Source organism: Myxocyprinus asiaticus, chromosome 38 (assembly GCF_019703515.2).
Source record: "Myxocyprinus asiaticus isolate MX2 ecotype Aquarium Trade chromosome 38, UBuf_Myxa_2, whole genome shotgun sequence".
Taxonomy (NCBI): Eukaryota; Metazoa; Chordata; class Actinopteri; order Cypriniformes; family Catostomidae; genus Myxocyprinus; species Myxocyprinus asiaticus.
Genome location: NC_059381.1, coordinates 28,866,877 through 28,887,234, shown reverse-complemented (window position 1 = coordinate 28,887,234; position 20,358 = coordinate 28,866,877). Strand labels below are relative to the sequence as shown.

Genomic DNA, 20,358 nt, shown 5'->3' with positions numbered 1-20,358 from the left:
CGACGGATCACCTGCTTGCATGGTCCGAGAGATGACTCACGTCATCAAGGGGGCCAGATGCAGTACCTGGTGGACTGGGAAGGTTCTGGACAAGAGGAGAGATCATGGGTAGCTGCCAAGGACATACTGGACCCATCCCTGATCCGTGACTTCCAAGTGCACCCGAACCGTCCTGCACCACCACCAAGGGGACGACCCAGAAGAAGAACACCGGGAGTTGTTCGTAGTGGGGGGGGGGTTCTGTAACGAATGAGGCTGGTATCCCTTCGGCCGACCACCAGAGGGAGCCCTCTCCCGAATACTGACACTGAACCGTTTCTTCTATGGTTCAAACTTCCTGTTTGTATCATAAATAGCCATGCTTTTCCATTGTTACTTTGCGAAGTATTGCCAATTTCACTGTTTTACCAAGTGTTATTCTCATTGCCTTTTTCATTGCCACCTTGATATGACCATTGTGCCTGCTTTAATGGATTACCAATTTTGGATTATTGGTCCCTCGCACTGTTATAACCACTCGATAATAATAGAAAGTAAGATATATGCAGTATGTAATGTGTAGTTTAATTTTTACATACTGTATTCATGATGCTAATGCTAGCATGCTAACCTTGGCCATAGTATACTGGTGTTACCCTCTTTTATTGTATTTTATAAAAATAGTCCACATAAGATCAAAGTTTGTTTTTATTTATTTTTTTATTTTAAGAAAGACATGATGCTAATGCAAAAATGGGTGTTGGGTGATATGGGTGTTCTATGGCAGATAAGAGGATCAGTCAATGGATAGAATATAGACAAAATCATAAGAGGCACATCAGTGTGTCATAGGTGTGAATGGTTTACAGAAAAATGAATTTCTAGCATTCGCCATGTGTCCCTGCATTTCAAATGGGATAAATCAGCCTCCGAAGGGCACTTCGAAAGGAGAACAATTGTGATGGCCATGCTGTAAGACCACTTCAAACAGAATTTCCAATAAAATTACTTAAAAGGTGAGTTTCGGATAAACTTCCTTTTTGAGACCCACACTTTTTAGCCCTCCAGAGCTCTCACAGTGAATGGAAAAGTATTTGAAGGGTATAGGGCATAGGGATGATCCCTTCTGAATGAAATGCACACTTTTGGGGTTTTTCACAGCGAATATTGATTATATGCTATTAATTGAAGTTAACTTGAGGAATTACTCACCATATTGTGTAATTAAATTTTAAAAAAAAATCAATTGACAGCCCTAATTTAAATTCAACATTACTCTTGTCTGCAATCTTGGATGTGATACAGCCTACTGCCCAAAAGAAGGTATCTTAGAAGACAGCATAATTATGTTCCAAAAGATATTCATAATTATCCTGCCTAACTTTTGGAACAGCCTTTGCTTCAGAAGCGTGTTTATGATGGCAAAAAAAAAAAAGAAAATAAACTGTGTCTACGTAGGCAGCTCTCTAGGTTTTGGAACAGAGTTATGAAAGTGTCACGAAACCCCTTGATCTTGCTAAGAAGTGTTAATACAAAAGAATAATTTAATGAACAAACCAATACAGTTAATGAAATGTTAATGCTGGTAATGCCTGACCACAGGTAAGTCAACATCATCATACATCAGAGATGAAGTTTGCATGATGTTCTAATCATGTTCATTCAACTTCATAATTTACAAATGATTATAGTCACATTCCATATTTGTTTCTTGCTGAGAACATTTTCCTCTAATTGTCTTATGCAATTACCCATGACTTCATAGGGTGAGAAGTATCATTCATTAATTGTCTTGTTTTCTCTAGAGAAATAGGTTGAGGATGATAGTCTATATAATTACCATAGTCAAGACAAAAAACATCTCATGAAATGTTAATGATACTCTTTTAGGAACACTTATCGAGAGGTTAATGAAAAATTATTGCATGGGTTGCGTGCTCTTAGGAAAAATCCCCTATGAGTTACATCTTGTAAGAGTAGAAAATGGTTTCTGTATTTCTACTGTAATTATTATGCTGATGTTGGAATGATGAGAAGAGATGTATGTGCATAATTTAAAGTGATTTAAGTGCCTGATAAGTATAGTGATTGTCAGAGAGCAAGAGCGAGACAGAGACCCAAGAGCAGAGGAACAGTTCAAAGGATTTATTAACAGTTCAAATAATAAACTTCAGCAGAACCGGGGCCTGGGTAGCTCAGTGGTAAAATATGCTGGCTACCACCCCTGGAGTTTGCTAGTTCACTAGTTCGAATCCCAGGGTGTGCTGAGTGACTCCAGCCAAATTGGCCCGGTTGCTAGGGAGGGTAGAGTCACATGGGGTAACATTCTTGTGGTTGCTATAATGTGGTTTGTTCTCGGTGGGGAGCATGGTGAATTGAGCGTGGTTGCTGGGGTGGATGGTGTGAAGCCTCCACACGCGCTATGTCTCCGTGGCAACGCGCTCAACAAGCTATGTGATAAGATGCGCGGGTTGACTGTCTCAGACGTGGAGGCAACTGGGATTCATCCTCTGCCACCTGGACTGAGGTGAATCACTATGCGACCACGGGGACTTAGAGCGCATTGGGAATTGGGCATTCCAAATTGGGAGAAAAAAGGGGAAAAATCCCCCCCCCCCCAAAAAAAAATAAATAAATAAACTTCAGCAGAGTTATGAGGAAACCTTCGCTGAAGAGACTCTTGCGTACAGCAAACTGGATGGCAACCACACGGACAGAGACGAGGAATCCTCATGAATCCCCCAAGATTCATGAGCACAGAGAACAAGCGTACAGTACACTGGAAGGCAACCACACACCTGACACGCAGGCAGATACGGGCAACCAAACAGATACATGAGACAGGATCAGCTAGGCAGAGAGAGTGAGGTAAGTTATTTCACATCAAACAGCTTTTTACAATGATAACACACAATACACTACAACAAACCACATTCAACAATCCAGCAAAAAACATGACACATGAGGGGATTAAAATAAGCAGGAACAAACAAGGGACAGGTGAAGCACAGGCATTGACAGGGGAATGACCTCCATGGTTGTGGGCAGTGGCAGGGGAACGACCTCTGTGGTCATGGGCACTGACAGGGATAGGGAAACAGCCTCCATGTCTGTGAGCACCAGCAGTGACAAGGGAACAGCCTGTGGAATGGCCTCCGTGGCCGTGAGGACCGACATGGACTGGGGAACAGCCTCCATGGGGCGATGATGTCACGGTCCTGTCAGACAAAATCCCAACCTGACAAAGTGACAGGACCATGACAGTGATAGAGTATTTGACCTCTTTCATTCTGGAATTGTCAGATCTTCTTTAATCAAAATATATTCTTTGATATAGAGATCCAAAAAATAAAAAACTCACTCACACATCATGTATGAAAAAAGTATTGTCCTCTTAGATTTAAAAACACAATAACACTTACCCTGCTGTAGTTACTGCAACCAAATTATCAACCTGTTCTCATTCCGTAATCAAGCTTATGCTTCACATTCCAAATCAGGGAAATCAGCGATTTAGTTCTGAATGTTTTGGCACCCATATTCGGACCCAACACTGTAAACCCTAAAGTTGTCATTACTGGAAAGATCAAGCTGTGTTAATTAAATTTGATTTGAAATGTCAAGTTTTGGGCTCATAACTCAAATATTTAAGTTCACTGAACGTATTTTTCTTAAAAATCCATAGACTTAAGATTTTAAGTGTTAATACAAAATGTATGCTATGGGGAATACCCATAATGCTTTGCACTTAAATAATTTTATTATGTTTCCTTAGTCAAAGGGAAGTTAGGGTGCATTTGAATAGTTGTAATTAAGAATTTATAAAGGTTTTAGCTCTTTTGTAGTATTGTTTATGTTGTTTTGTTGCAAATAGTTGTTTTGTGTGATATCACCATTAGAGTGATCAGTGTCCCATTTGGTTAAGTTGGACCCTGTTGATTAATTCTTGTTGTGCATGAACAGTTAAAGTGCAGGTATATATACATTTCTTTGGAGAATTAAGTTTATTTAACGACTGACTTAGAATCAGTTGTGATCTTTATTTGAGCTGTGATATTATTTGATCTAAAATTGAATCAGTTTAATTAAAATTAGTAGAAACAGTAGATACAACAATATTTAAATAGCAAATCAATGTTCCGGGTTCAATACAAGTTAAGCTCAATCGAAAGCATAATGTTGATTACCACAAAAATGTATTTCGATGCGTCCCTCATTTTCTTTAAAAAGCAAAAATCGAGGTTACAGTGAGGCACTTACAATGGAAGTGAATTTAAACATTTAATCATTGATTGAAGAGTCTCATCGGTATCTAGCGCCCTCTGCTGAATGGGTTTCAACTTGTGTTGCCACTTTTGTCCCTTGTCATGTTCATGTCATTACAGTCAGCGCAAACAGTTCCCTGCAGCTCAAAACCAGGACAGTTCAGTTAGCTCCAATCTTTGGAGCACGTATTTTTGCAGTTCTGTCTTCTTCATCTATTTCATCCATGATTTCTTTCTTGGGATACAGAGTAGAACGTGTAGCCATAAATGCCAAGTACTACAGCTCTGATGGCGAGCCCTGTCGCAACGTTGCGACCCCGGAGCTTGACGGTTTTCTTCTTCCATTGCGCCAGCTCCACTTGTCGGATGAACTGCAACTGTTCTTTGCTCAAACCCTCCTTTGTAGGGTCTAATCTCTTAGCAAATTGGGCTTCTGGCTTCGGGTCCTCTTGACTACTCTTGTCTGCCATGTTTCAAGAGTGGTTGGTGTGATGTAATAACTTTTTCAAAAGTATTGCCACAAGACATAAATGAAATGAGTGTAAACATGATTTTAGTGTGATAAAATCACTTACAAACTGTTTCTGTGTAAAGTTATAGCCAATTTTACAACTTCATTTCCATGACGATGTAATGTCAACAAACCCTAAAACAATGACGATTTAAACCACTTTGCAGCTTAAATAATACACAAGTTTTAACAGAAGAATTACTGTAAGTGCTTTTATAAAATTATAAGCTACACATTTCTGTGTTTAAACCCTCAAAAAATTGTCTCCATTCACTTCCATTGTAAGTGCCTCACTGTAACCTTGATTTTTGCTTTTTTTAAAGAAAAGAAGGATAGCCGCCTGTCTTATGTAGGGTCGCGGGTAGTGCTTGAACACCAAGTTAATTGAACTTAATTAAATACGTTTTGAAGATGCAATTACTCAATTCAAATTTCAATCAAATGAGTATTGTCAAATTATTAGGGTTTTCAGTGAATGTGCCAAATTCCAAACAAACACTACCATCCAACAAATGTGCATACACCAAAAATGACCCATGCTGTTCTTTTGACGTCACATCCCAGATACTACATTTGGAAAGAAGTAAGTGAAAGAACATTGTTTTGGGCTCAGTACTGTTAGTGTTAGGTAAAGGGTTTGGGTTATGAGTATGACTCAAATGTGTCAGAAAATCAGATGCGCAATGCCTTTACATCACATCCATTCAAAAAAGTAAGTTATAGTGCGTTGCAACTGTAATTCCAGTTTTGGCAGTTTGTACATTTGGAAAGTATTCACGTTAGCAGATAAACCATTCAAACTCCTGTTGCTGATTTTCATGAGATCTGTTTAATAATAATAATAATAATAATGAATAATTATATTTATCACACATTATACATTTGCACTTATACAGTGAAATTCTTTTTTTCCCCACATATCCCAGCTAAGCTAGGGTCAGAGTGCAGGGTCAACCATGATACAGTGCCCTTGGAGCAGATAGGGCACTGTTGGGCCTTGCTCAGGGTCAACCATGATACAGTGCCCTTGGAGCAGATAGGGCACTGTTGGGCCTTGCTCAAGGGCCCAACAGTGGCAGCTTGGTGGTGCTGGGGCTTGAACCCCCAACCTTCTGATCAATAACCCAGAGCCTTAACCGCTGAGCCACCACTGCCCCTATATTTGTCTTGTTTCTGAGGTGTTCATGCCAACATATTAGAAAACTGAAAGTTCTGAAAGTTCTGAAACTTCAAAGCCAGAGCCCCTCTCCCAATAAAGCGTAAAAATAAAGCGTACACCTGTGACCGCATATTCTATATTAATGAGCTAAAGTTGCTAGACAATGGTAAACAGCTAACAGTTAGGCTAATGAACTACATTTAAAATAACACGGTCCTCGTGGTTTAGTGCTTTAATGTATTTTTATTTCAATTAACCCAAAACCCAACCCTTAAGTTAGCTGTTTCATAATTTAAGACAGCATCAAATAAAAAATATTAAAGTATCATAAAAAGTAGCTAGCTAGTTGCTAGCTAATCTAGGTAACATAAACATATTGTTGGGTAAACAGATTAAAGAGAAACAAAGAACACCAAACTGAAAATACATATCAGTAACACCTTGAATTTTTAATCAGAATCAAAATACCATAGAAAATGTACACAATTCACGGTTTGAGGTTAAAACTGAATAAAGTGATGCTAGCTGAAGTAGTGCTTGAGTGAGAAGATAGTATTGCATGAATGTTACGCCATTCTTCTGGATTTCAGATACATACATTTATTCAAAACATTGGTGTCTTCCAGTGTCTAAGAAGATAAAGCCTAAAAATAGGGATCTCTGTATACAAAAACATATTATGGTCCTGCAATGCCCCAGGGGGCCCCAAATGCTATATGTAATGTCCAAATAAAAATAAATTCTATCGCAAATATGAGAAATAAAGTAAAAATAGTGAGAATTAACACTTTATGTCCATAAATCATTGCAAAATAGACAATCTTATACCCCAACTAGTACACCACATCAAAATTCAATATAAAAGAGGAACCAGGAACAGGCAACATTTCTTATTTGTGCCTCCTTTGTTTATATCAAATACTTCTATGTCAATCTCTCTGTCAATTTTACATCTGTAGTGGCTTATTTTTGGGTTTCTGTCAGCTTGAGGCCCCTGGTTGTCAGAGGCCCCATGCAATGGCGCCATTGTCCTGGTCCATAATACATCCTTGTCTTTAAATGAATATGGCAAAGTTTATGAAAATATGTTGTCCTTGTTATGGTTGTCAAATAACCGTGGAGTGCCTTTAGCCTGGGATTAAATTAGGCCAGAATGATGCACAATGGCTTTCCGGCATCTTCAATAAAAAAAATAATAAAAAAAAAAGACAATTCTTTTTTTAAATCTATCCATTCCATTTGCTCTATGATCCAATCCATTTTTAACCCATTATAGTTAAATATGCTTCCCTCAGTCTAGGCAGACCCTGGTAGAGGTGTCATATTCACCTAGAGCAGTACTGTTCTCAGCATGGGACGCAGTGTCCTCTGCATTTCATCTCCTGTTATATTTAGCCTCGGGCACCAGAATCACCACAATATTTTACCTCTCCCCCACCACCAAAATCCCAATTTAACACCTGTCTTAGCCAACTATTCTTCAGACAAGAACTTCAATTCAGACATATTAAAATTAAAACTTAGATTTGCCCCTCCTTTTCTTTAAAAAGCAAAAATCATGATTACAGTGAGGGACTTACAATGGAAGTAAATGGGGCCAATCCGTCAACATGAAAATACTTTGTTTCTCAAACGTTTAGCCACTAAACGTAAACAATATGCATGTTATCATGATTTTAGTGCGCTAAAAATGCTGCCAATTGAGCTTTTTTAATTTTGACTTGGCCGGTTTATTTTGATTTATTTCAATCACTCTGATGTGGATGTTTTTTTTTTTCATTGTGAATCATTGTCTTGCTGCATGGCCAAACCACGCTTCAGCTAATAGACGATTTTAACATTCAGTGACAGTGCAGTGCGGTGCTTGTATTCTAGATTCAACAAGTCAAGTGAAAATTCTTAAATGTCACAAATTGTCACCAGAGTATTTTAAGGAATGTGCTTAAATTCAGCCAAACAGCAGCATGTACTGTAGTATGACTCCTCACCAAGAACCAAGGCTGTTTTCAGCTTCAGCAGAATCTCTGCCTGCGATTGTCATTATGAATACTGTCACATTGATCTCTGGTGCTAAGTGCACTCCACGCATTAATGAAATCCATTGCAGCACTCATGACAGGATTCAGTACAAACAGCTTGGAGATAAAAGCCACAGTATCACTCAAAGCAAATTCTCTTTGGTTTTGAACTACATTTAAAACATCAGCGACAAAGCGTAAGGCCACAGAGAAGCATGTCAAGAGACACAATCAGAGATGCATTTTCAGCTGCTCTTTACAGATTTGTGTTACTGTAAATAATTTGCAGGTTAAAACAAATATTAGCATTGCAGTTATGCAAAACAACATTTTTTCATTCACTTTAAAATATCTGTGGATCTTTACGACACAAGACAAGAATTATCAAGTACATTAAACTGTAATAAGAAACCAGACGTTTAGAGTCAACATGAAAAGCGGTTCACATCCCATTTTAATTCTTTAATGTGGTGTATTTCTGGGTGACGAGGAAATTCAAAGATAAAAAAAACATAGGATGGAACTTGGATTGGATCAGGAAAAGTGGGCATTACGTACCAGAATGGAGCCAGGTGGTTGAGTTGAAACATTTAGAGGTATTCATAATGTCAGCTGAGCAGAAAAAGTTATTTAAGAGGCAGAACAAGTTATTACATTTTGATTTAGAAAAAAATTAAAGAGACATTTAATTTGAAATAACATGCACCAATGAATCAATAAGGAACATTCATTTACAGTGTAAACAGGGTCAGTAATTAATTCATTGACTATAACTATGTGATTTATTGTTTAAAGACCACATTAAATGGCTTGACGAGTGCAGTTTTCTGTGTTGACATACTTCTTATTGAAACAGGAAGTTAGGGTGAGATATCGAAGTGCTTAGGTGAGTCTGACTTCATGCAGCGCTACGCAGACCAATCAGCACTGGACTTGAAGCAGTGCATGTCGGTTAGAAATTTTATCCGACTTGAGACGGCACCACCGCCGAGTCACCGTGACGTATCAAAAGACCATCAGAGAACCGTGAGAGCAATTCAAGACCAGCCATCTGGGTCAGCCAGCACAGTTTCTTGAAAGCAGCTGCACAAGCTCTGAATGACAACACAGCTTATTCGCGATTGGCCAAACTCACAATATGGAAATGGTGACCTGTGTTTCATTGTCTGAGTTCGCAATGACATACTTCACTACTCTTACTACTTCTGCTTTATCAGCACATGGCAGAAGTAAGAGTAGTGTAGTAGTGTGCTATTACCAAGGTGTTTTAAAACCTCCAGTTCTGTGAAAACTCTAACAAATCTGTGTTTTTATAACAGTACATCATATTTGTATAATGTTATATTAAGTTTGTCATAATAATATCATCTTTATAAAAATAAAAAATAAAACAATTAAAATGAATAGAAATATTGACTGCTTTATTGGTATTAAAATAATACAGGCTTTTATTGGACTTGCTTCATGTACTCACAGCAGGCACTGTATTAAGCAGCACATAAACCTTTCAAATTATCAATATTTCTGATTATTTCATGTGAAATATTCAAGCATCTGTCAATCTGAACTCCAATGCATCTGCAAATATCAGCACACGACAGGAAGGGCAAAGTGACCGGATTGACTGCTCTCTTTTTAACTCCCCCGACTGCAACTGGCAAATCTCGCCGATCTGTAAATTGAGATGCAGTTCAAGTCGAACACACTGTTTTTTTGTTTTTTTAAACAGACAATAGCTTGTAGTTTACATCACAACTATGAACCATGATTTTCTACTTGCTAGTTGGTTACAGGTGGTATTAGAGAGAGGAGAATTCTCATTCTAGCCAACATCTGAATGTTCAAAAATCTGTGTACTGCAATATGAGTCATCAATATTTTTGGTTCGTTTGCCCAGGAAAACTGTAAATTTAGGATAGGACTTTAATTTATCTATTGAGGTGTTACATCACCAGATATACATCACACACACATACAATACAATGCAGTATAATACAAAATACCAACATAATCTCATAGAACAATCATTACTATAACTAAATTTTTGTAAACCGAGTTCTACGTGCCGCTTTCTGCATTTTGCTGCAGTTTCCTGGTAAAATTAACACTACAACAACTGCGTTTTAATCACTTTCACACAAATCACGTGTACTATGGCTGTTTATGACTTTATAAACACGTATTTTTTGCTCTGTGACTCACACCCTGCTACGTTATTATTTCAAAACACTTTTAATCTAATGCATTATTTGAAAAACTATCAATTTTAACGCTTGTATTACAGACCCACCTATTCAAATGTGATTATCTTGCGTTCTAGCTCACGTGAGTGTTGGACTGTTTTAGAGTGTTGATCAATTTACATTTCATGAGGTTTTTAACTATGTGTGTGCCACAGCAGACACTCATGCTTATACAATCATAGTGTGCAACTATATTATGAAATCTCTGAGAAGGCTACAGGCCCACCCATTTTTGGAGGGCCACCCAAACAGCAAATCTTATGCCCATGGACCTTTGTATAACATATTCTCACCTGCCACAGTGGGAGGGCTTTGACACCAGCAGCTACAACCTGAAGTGCTGGAGAGATGCACTGTGATGCCATCCCTCCCAGGGTGACTCGTCTCATTTGCTCGAGACTGCTGCCACTGAAGTTCTCTGATAATAAAGGACAATGTCACAGCCCACACACTCTAGACTTCCTCTCCACGGCCAAACACGCCACTCAAATTAATCAGCCTGAAACGCTATCATCCCCGGCAACTGTGTCACCGCGTGAGTCGACAGAGATGTTCCAGACGCTTCTCTGCTGCCCATCCGGCCCGACTCATCATTAGTCCCAGCAGCCACAGCTGTGGCCAAGAGCTCCACCTGCCAATTAGGGGCACCTGTCCAAACACCACTGCCAGTCAGTCACTGCTCACGGTGTGAGCGCACCCCCGCAGTTCACATTGAGCCAGGCACTTTGTGGTGACATTTTCTGCCGATTTACTTTGAGAGATTTGCAGAGCATGACGAAGTGGCTGTTGGATAAACAAACGACTGGAGAGTGACGAATAAAACTGTTATTTATGAGTAAAATGCATTGGGAGTTTTTTGTAGAATCTGGCAAAAAGGTAATTAAATCTCATGTGGCTATAAGTCATATGGTATAAGTGTGGGCCCCACTCATGAATCAATCATTGTATTGTTTCAATGATCTGCATTTTGGTAAATTGTGCTTTGCCTGGCTCTGTTGATGAGCTATAAAACGGAAGCAACTGTTGTGACTGGTGTTCCAAGTATTGTTTTCGATTTCAGTACATTTGCAGGGTTGCATTTGTATTTAAAGGGTATAAAAACGAATTAAAGGGTATAAAAACGAATTAAACAACAAATAAACATGCAAATACAAATCTGAGTACATGTGATGTAACATGAGTCGTGACAATCAGATGTTGTGTGGAGGGATAGAGACTGTTTGAGCCTTCATGAGTGCTTTTAGCTTTACTCTCTTTAACATGAGTGCTCGTGGTGTCAATCAAACATGCGTCTCTCCAGGCGCTGTCAATATTTCATCATCAGTCACTCATCCCAGCACTATTCTGTGAGGATCTCAATTTAAATCAGATTAATGTTGTTCATAATATCACTAATAATAACAGATGTAACTGTTTAACCTTCAATAACAGCACCGCGTCTTCACGCATTTGCTTAATAATTAGTGATCTGTGTTACAACAAGACGCCAAAGACAGTAAATAAATCATAGATATTAATGATTTCTCACTGGAGCAGTTTTAGAGCTTGTAATGGATATATTTTTCTTATTTTTGAAAGTATCTCTGCTGTGTGTGATGCTCTCATGGTTTTTGATTGCCAGTATGTCAAAATGACCTTTTGATATTGGCAACAGAGGTATTAATAACTGTTTTCAATACAAATAAATGTTAGCAATTCACAATTAATGTAATTTTAATGTAATTTTGGTAACACTTAATAAAAAAGTTCCATTCGTTAACATGCGTTAATACATTAGGTATCATGAACAAACAATGAACAATATATTTTTACAGCATTTGTTAATCATAATGTTAGTTAATAAAAATACAATTGTTCATTGTTAGTTCATGTTAGTTCATAGGGCATTAATGTGCATTAACTAATACAACTTTTGATTTGAAAAATGAATTAATATATGTTGTAACTAACATTAAGCTCATTATTTCATGTTAACTATGGTAATGTTGTTAAATAATGTTAACAAATGGAACCTTTTTGTAAAGTGTTATTGTAATTTTACTGTGTGGGGCATAAACATATAACTGCAGCATATAACTTGCGAAAGTGTGGCAAAGGGCACTTTAATTAAAAATCAGTATCGGTCGATCTTAGTGTTAAAAAATCGGAGATCTGTATCGGCCTCAAATTTCCTGATCGGTGCACCACTAGATAGTTCTAAACTGATCACACTGTGAATTCAGCAACAGTACGACAAAAGTTTTGCTGCAGAAATCAATCTGTGCTTGGCTTAAAGCTTATGTAATTTCTGCAACACTAGCGCCACTGAATGGAATTGCAAAAATAAACGTTGTTTTTAAAACAGTTTTATGAATACGCCCCTTGCCTGCAGTTGTTCAAACAGTCAGACAGTCCCGCCCCCAACTCACGCCATTGAGTGCACGGGCAGAGTGCGCGGAGGTAGGCAGGTACGTAGTTAGACAGGCAGGTAGGCCATCCAATCATTGCATTCGGGCCAAATTAAATGATTGGATGTGCCTTTTACAGGCCTGTGACTGCCATAGATAATGGATTTTTTTTTTTTTTTTTCGTATCAGAGCATTTTATTTATTGATTGCTGTTAAGATGCAAAGAGACTTTCAACCAGTATAACAAAAAATGCTTCTGGTATAAATTGCATACTCTAGCTTTAAGCTAGCTCTACACTAGCAGACTCAAAACAACTCGTTTTGGCTGAGGGTGTCACACATGCAATCTGTTTTGCTGAGATCTCGCACTCTTCAGTCAGAAGTATGACACACATGCCGATTAAAAATTGTGGAGGGGTGTCACACATAATGACTCAAATCAACTATCTCTCTCTGATCCCTGTCACATGAGCATAAGTAAAATTGCAATTGCAAAAAGTGTTTTCAGACCTGCAGCTTGCTTGATTGTTCTGAAACAGGGGCTAAAATAGTTACAATGTTGCATGTTCTTCATGGTTTGATGGTTCTCACAAGGTTATATTTTGAAATGCACCAAAACTGTCAAATGTCCGTCAAGGTTATTTTTATCCATCATTAGTTGCTTTTGCATTATTTCTGCAGAATGACAGAATCACTATGGATTTTAATCAGCATTTGTGGTGATATGCAGCTTAGTGTGATAAAAAAAATAAATAAATAAATGTTCCGATCAGCTTGTCATGTTGTCAGTTCTTCTCAGTGACAGAATTATTTTTTCAAACAAAAAATGTTTTTTCAGTGCTTGAAGCCATTAACTCAGCAGGGATTCCAGACAGTCAAATGATTAAACCTCCCACTGAGAGGTGCTAATGGGTGCTCTGTCTCCCTCTGCCTGGCCGGTGATTATGTTAATGAAGCTAACACCTAAAAATTATTGGAAAAATCAGCTAGTGTAGAGCTAGCTTTACCGTATTCGAATCACTGCCCCCAGTGGCCAAAGCTGGAAGTTTTGTTGAACATACAGGCATGTATGAGCTCCACTTTCACACACCCCGCCCATTTCACAAGCAAGAGGGTAGCTCAAGCTGAGGTATCATGTTATATAGTTATCTAGAATATCAAGTTTATATTGAATGTAAACAGCAAGATAAGTTAGCGTTGACAGCTCACTGACAGTAACTGCCATAGTGTCCTGAGTGGTCTCTCCACTAACAGCAGGACGATATCCCAGCACACCGTCTATGAAAGTTCACCGAACCATGGAAATTAATTTCTTTGCGCACCGCTTTGTCCATTGGGATTGCCTCAATCTCCGGTTGACCTTGTTTGGCTCAAGGGTAATCGGCGGGCCAAAGGCCATTGGCCGTTCGCCTCGAGAAACCCCCGAGGAGGCATGATGAAACCCCGGAAGTGACAGTGGGAATGCAACTGGCAACTCACAATCCACTTAATTCCTTTGGGGGAAAAAAGCTATTTTTTCCGTTGATTATCCTGTTTCAATGATAAATATTGTATGTTACATTATGGGAGAAACATTGGTTGCTTTCCACTTTAAAGGAATAGGGCAATGAAAATTTCATTTACTCATTTTAATGTTGTTCCAAACCCATATAACTTTCTTCCATAGAACAAAAAAGGAAATGGAAGCCAAAATGTTAGGAACTGACATTCTTAGTCACCTTTTACTTTCATTGCATCATTTTATCAGAACCGGTTCCATTTGTTTTTTAAATATTGGAATGGGAACCGTATGATTTTCATGACTTTGGGTTCCATTACCAGTTCATTTTTTACAGAATATTGCAACTGAAACTTTCAGTTCTGTTACCGGTGCATTCTTCCGCTGATGCAGACACGAAACATACAGTACGACCAGTGTAGTCTAATTCCCAAACAAATGGATCTTATGAGCCATTTCTTTTGAATGTGCATTGTGAAATTTACAGTATGACTAGTGAAGTCTAAATTCCAATGAATAACTCTTATGAGTCGATTCTTTTTAATCTACACTGCAAAACATACAGTGGTACCTCCCGAATAAATGACATTTTTCATCAGCCAGTTCTTTTTAGTGAATCAAAAACTTACTGAACTGCAAATCATTACTTTCTTTATGTCCAACTTGAAATGAATCAAGAATTCAGAGTAATTACTGGATGGTTGTTGATATGGCAACAGTTAAAGATACACATTATAAGTTTTGTTGTAATTAGTGGTACGTATTTTATAAAAATGAATAAATGAATAAAAAATCTTAATTACTAAGTCTGTGTAAACACACCATTTTCAAGAATATGTTCAGTTAAAATATTAAATGATCTCATCATTTGGTAACAATAAGAATTGCATTTCTTCTTTCCAAATATCTCTACCTGTAAAGCACTATAGAATTGTTAATGGAACCGTTAAGGAACCGGAATCTTTAAAAGGAATCGTAATTGGAATCGTTAAATTTCTTACAATTCCCATCCATAATTATATCTGAGGAATGGTGAATGATGGCATCTCTTTCTGTTTTTAAAGGTAGAAAGTCGTACAGGTTTGCAACAACTTGAGAGTGAGTACAAGATTAAATCATTTTCATTTTGGGTGAAATAACCCTTTAAATTACTGCAGTAACGTTGCTACCTTTAGTTAGTTACTCCTCAACACTATTTAGATCAAACTAGGGATGTATATATATTTTGAGCATTCAAAGTCAGGACATGTGAGGCCATTTTTTAAATCAGCCCAATCTCAGAAGCACTCCGAGTATGAAAGAGTCTTTGAGAAGCGTGCTCAATTTATTTCTGGCTACCCTCAAAGCTCAAGGCTTTTGTGGGCTGTTGCTCTGTTTATCTCTCTAAGCAGGGGCTACAAAGCTGCCATTAGGATGTGATTGAGTGGGACCCCCGGCCTCTCTCCTTGTGTATTCACACTGTGGTGTGCAGAGGTCACTATCCCAACCTGAAATCTTCTTTATGGCCTCCTGCACACTGTGACTGTCATTAAAGTTCACAGTGAGTCCACAGCTTTGGGACACTTTCATGGGCAGTGAGTTTTAACCCATAAAGGGAAAGTTAACACAAATATGAACATTCTGCCTAACATCATCTTTTGTGTTCCATGGATGATAGAAAGCCATACAGGTTGGGAACAACATGAGAGTTGATGGTTTGCACACAATGTAAGAACCCAGCTTGGTCAAATAATTGCATTGGCATATTATTCTGGGAGGTTTTCTGTTGCACCAAAATCTCAAAGTGAAATCTCCTCTACTTTTATTCTCCCTCTGTCAGTAAAGATAACTCTTGGCTGAACAGTTATGATAGCAAGGGCCATCTTGTGTCAATATGCACTGAGAGACCTTTTTGTTTTCATTTCAAACAGACAAATGGCTCAAATTGGTGTATTTCATCTCGCTTTCGCATGAAGCTTTTGATGAATATCTAAGTGGTGTCTGGAGCCACAGGGCTTTCGACCAAGCTACAGCCCTTTTGACATCCATCTTGCTGCCAGTCGCAATACAGGATGAAGAGATCTGCCCTATAGAGAGCTGGGGGACAGCAATCACTTATACCCTGAGTTTATTATTCAATGCAAGGACAGTTGTAGTTTCAGTTTTCAATATAGTTCACCCAAAACTCATTATTTATTCACTCTCATATTGTTCCAAACCTGTATGACCTTCTTTCTTCTGTTGAACGAAAAAAGATGTTAGGCAGTATGTTAGTTTCAGTCACTATTCACTTTCATTGCATCTTTTTTCCATACATTGAAAGTAATTGGTTCAAGACAGAGTGTGTTTTTGTGTCCGTCTGCACTCTTTTTCTATTGTTTTTCTAGGTAAACATTAGGATGTCATAAAATATCGATATATCGATTATTGATGGGCACATTATTTTATTGATACATTTTTGAGGCATCGATATATTAACTTCAGCCGACATTTAAATTAGAAGCCTAATTTGTGTGCTTTCAATTCACTTGCAGTTGCATTCCATTTAATGTAGTCTGATGTACTAGTTTTGGGAGACCACAAGGGGGGCAACATAACATTTACTGAAGCCGGTTGTGGCATAGACAAGAGACAGAACACACACACATTACGAGCTGATGGCAGCCCATTTACAATGTGACATTGATGAATTTGCAGGTTAGTGTATGAAAATGGTGTAACAGCTCAAACTGAACGATTAGAAATGCCGACATTTATTATGCAATTTCCCTCTATGTAACATTGAATAGGTTTTTTATTTTAGCTCTCAAATCACAAAAATACATAACTGTAACTGAAAATACATTGTGTAGGCTCTATGAAAGATACTTATACACAATATATCATCCAGTGATGGCTGGAGTAAATAATATTTGTCCTTTGATAATGATTTGAGTCGAATTTAATAGGAAACTATGCGAGTTGAGCTCTGTGGCACTGCAGAATTTTTAACTGCCCCAGGAGATGGCGAGACCACAGTGTGTGCATACATACCTTCATAGAAAATAATTATTTCTAATTTTAGAATGCACCATGTCGACCCTGCCGCTCACACTTTACCAAAGATGTGTTGAGAAATATGTTTGAAAAGACAAAGACTTTTGTGAAACAAACAGCCCTGTTTATATCTGAAAAAAAAAAAAAAGAAATCCCAATACATATCGATTATCATCAGAAAAATCTTCCGATTATCGATATGTGAAAACGGCAAGAATACGTTCGGTCTGAATGCCAGTGTGTTATGAAAGTGAATGGTGACTGAGGCTATTAATTCAGAAATTTCTGCCTAACTGTTGTAAGATGGCTTACTCAACTACATGGGTTCAAGCCGTAGGAATGCGGAGGTGACTAAGAAAAGTTAAGAGCTAGATGGAATAAGACTGAGCATTTCTTGTCTATTACCACCTTCTGCTACTTATACCTACGACGGAAATAAATGCAGTTAGAATAGCTAATAATGTGGGAGAGCAATGTTTTGAACCGTACTATGATCTTATTGTAATGCAACCTGTAGCATGCAAATGTTTAATCTTAATATTAGTCACGCAGTTTAATTAAACTAGACATGGATTAAAAAGGAAATGTTTAATAAGAGTAAAGTCTTACAAGGTTACATTAGATGGTTACAGTTTAGATGAAATAGTTACAAATTGGATATATGCAATATGTACATGAAATATGCATACTAACTGAGTGAGAGAGAATGGAAGATAGAAAAAAGAGAGAGAGAGAGAGAGGATAGAGAGAGATGCCATTGAGCGCTAGAGTCTGGCCTGATGACATGTAACTCAGTTGCCAAAGCACAGTGCCAAGAGAGAAGAGTCAGAGAAAAGAGCCGAAGAATAGAAAAGCCCAGAGCACAAGTTATAATCTTGTTTTATCCTTTCCTTGACAATGTGACCGTAAACAGACCAGATACATTTAAACTGACCAATCAGCACATCAACCCCCACTGTATTCAAATTGCAATCTTAGGCTAATCCCAATACACAAACATCTCAGCCAAACAGCTGATAGATCACCATTAGCACCCTCTGTCTTGGAATGCAAGAGGACTGTTTTCACAAATAAATAAGTGTTGTAACACAGAAATGAATTATTTTGTTAATTTTCAATTAACTCATGCTCATCTCTTCCTGTGTGCAACACTGAAACTGGAATGTCCGGGAAACAACTTGTAAACTTTAGTTCCCAGGATAGGCTTTCTGACACTCTCTGTTAAAGTGTTTTTGTCCTATAAATGTACTTCAGCAGAATTGTCAGTCAGCAGGTATTTATAACTATGAAACTGTGGTATTTAACCTTGAAGTCTGTTATTTGCACTGCAAAGAATGCAAAGAAATTCTAATGCACTTGACTCTTTGTACTCAAAGAAGGCAGCCCACTTCCTGGGACTGTTTTGCTTGAGTAGATCATGTCCGTTATTGCCCAGGGCAACTGTGGCATCTGTAATCGCTGGAATGTCTTTGCCATAGGCGATGAAACTTTGGTCCTCTCCAGGAAGATGACAGGAGTGAAAGCACTCTAAAGAGGAGAATGTGTGTTCTTATTCTTTCGTTCTGACAGAGGTCAAAGCCAAATCTCCCACAGAAAAACCTAGCATGATTATGCAATTTCATCAGCTGCCTGCAGTTCCAAATTGTTGATTTGCTGATGATGTCTTCCTGGAGTTAGATATTCCCACTTCAGTTTTTGCTGGTTGATCGATGAAGTACTCCATCATGGCCTTCCAATTGCCAGGTAGTGCTCTGCAAAGTGGACTTCACAGGGTATTTGGCCACCTTAAGTGAGATTTAAAATCTTAGGGAACATGTGTGCTCCATTCTAAGTTGGTCTTTTCGGTAGTGTAGGGAACAGTAAACATTATTTTGGGATCCTGTGAATTGGAACACAATTTTGGTCTCTCATTACTGTACACTTCCATTCAAATCACAAATAAGACAGCGTAAGTCACTAGGATCTCCACATTACAGTTGCGGTAATAGAAAGGACTATGACAAGAACCATGTTTCTTGAGCAGAACTTCACGCATGCTTGCATGACCACATCTTTAGATGCATTATCTCCAGAAAAAAATTATGTTAGAAGACATTGAGAGCATCCGGGGAAATGTCAAGTTTATTTCACATGTTCACAGTGTATTAAATGATTTACAAGCTGGCCTGCAAATGAAGTCATCTTGAAAGAGCTATTTTCAAACGCTGTAAGGCTAACCTCTGACATTAGTTACTTAGCAAAGCATTTTTCAAGTCTCAATAGCACACTTCATGTTAAAGATTTATGCTTGACTGGTTTATTAAGTCCACTACTGTAGAAGGAAATCACTCTGAAAGAAAATGATTTCACATGAGTGCTGTCCTAAATACACTATCTGTTCAGAGACGTCATCAATTTCTGATCAGGAAGATGGTTTCAGAACTAAATCTAATTTTACCCCCGATAAAACAATTTTAGTCTGGAAGTGAGAAAAGAGGTCCTATGATAAGAAGTCTTTAACTCTTTAAGTTTTTTTTTTTTTTTTTTTTTGCAGGTTGGTTTCACTGTTGAAAAGACCAACTTATGCAGGCATTAATTTCTTTACTGGTTTATAGTGGTTAGTGTTAGCTTGGATGTAAAAATCCCTTAGAATTTCAATGAAGGACAGACCTGAGCCAGAAGCCAGAATATCATTTACACCTTGCATCGTTTTTCACTGTCATCCATTATGTCCCATATGCTTGGAAAGCTAAAACCACACATTAGACCTATTTTGCCCTACTTTATGTATTGTGAAGATTTGATATCAATGATAAACAATCATTGAATAAGTAAGTGATACTGAATTAGTCAAGTGAATAAGGATCTGTTCACACCAAATATGTTTTTGGTCTGTACTGTTCTTTAACTGTTTTTCCATGAAAACAAGTGCTAAATGGGTGTCTTTGATCATTGCACCACATTTTAATTTTTGAAAATGCTTCTCAAGATACCTGCATTCTGTTCCATTCTTTGCACTGTTTATTTTTTATTTATTTATTTTGTGTGTATCTAGTTAGCGCAAGAACATGTTTAGATTTTGAGGAGAGGGACTCTCATTAAGACATACATCAAACACTACGTCATTGTGCTACTGCATGATAATAAACCCAAAAAAGTAAAAGTTACATGAAGTTTAGAGCAGAATTCTCTGAATTATTTAGTGGAGTTCCTGTATTAACTGAGCATCAGATGTGCGTGCTTCTCATCTGTGTCACTGCATGCTGATATCAGGCACACTGAAGAAGTTCAGTAAAGTTCTTGT

At 37.9% G+C, this 20,358-nt stretch overlaps 1 pseudogene; it reads right to left on the bottom strand.

Moving 5' to 3' along the window:
* Positions 1 to 4,324: 4,324 nt before the first annotated feature.
* Positions 4,325 to 4,714, bottom strand: LOC127429023 (cytochrome c oxidase assembly factor 3 homolog, mitochondrial-like; annotated as a pseudogene).
* Positions 4,715 to 20,358: the final 15,644 nt, after the last annotated feature.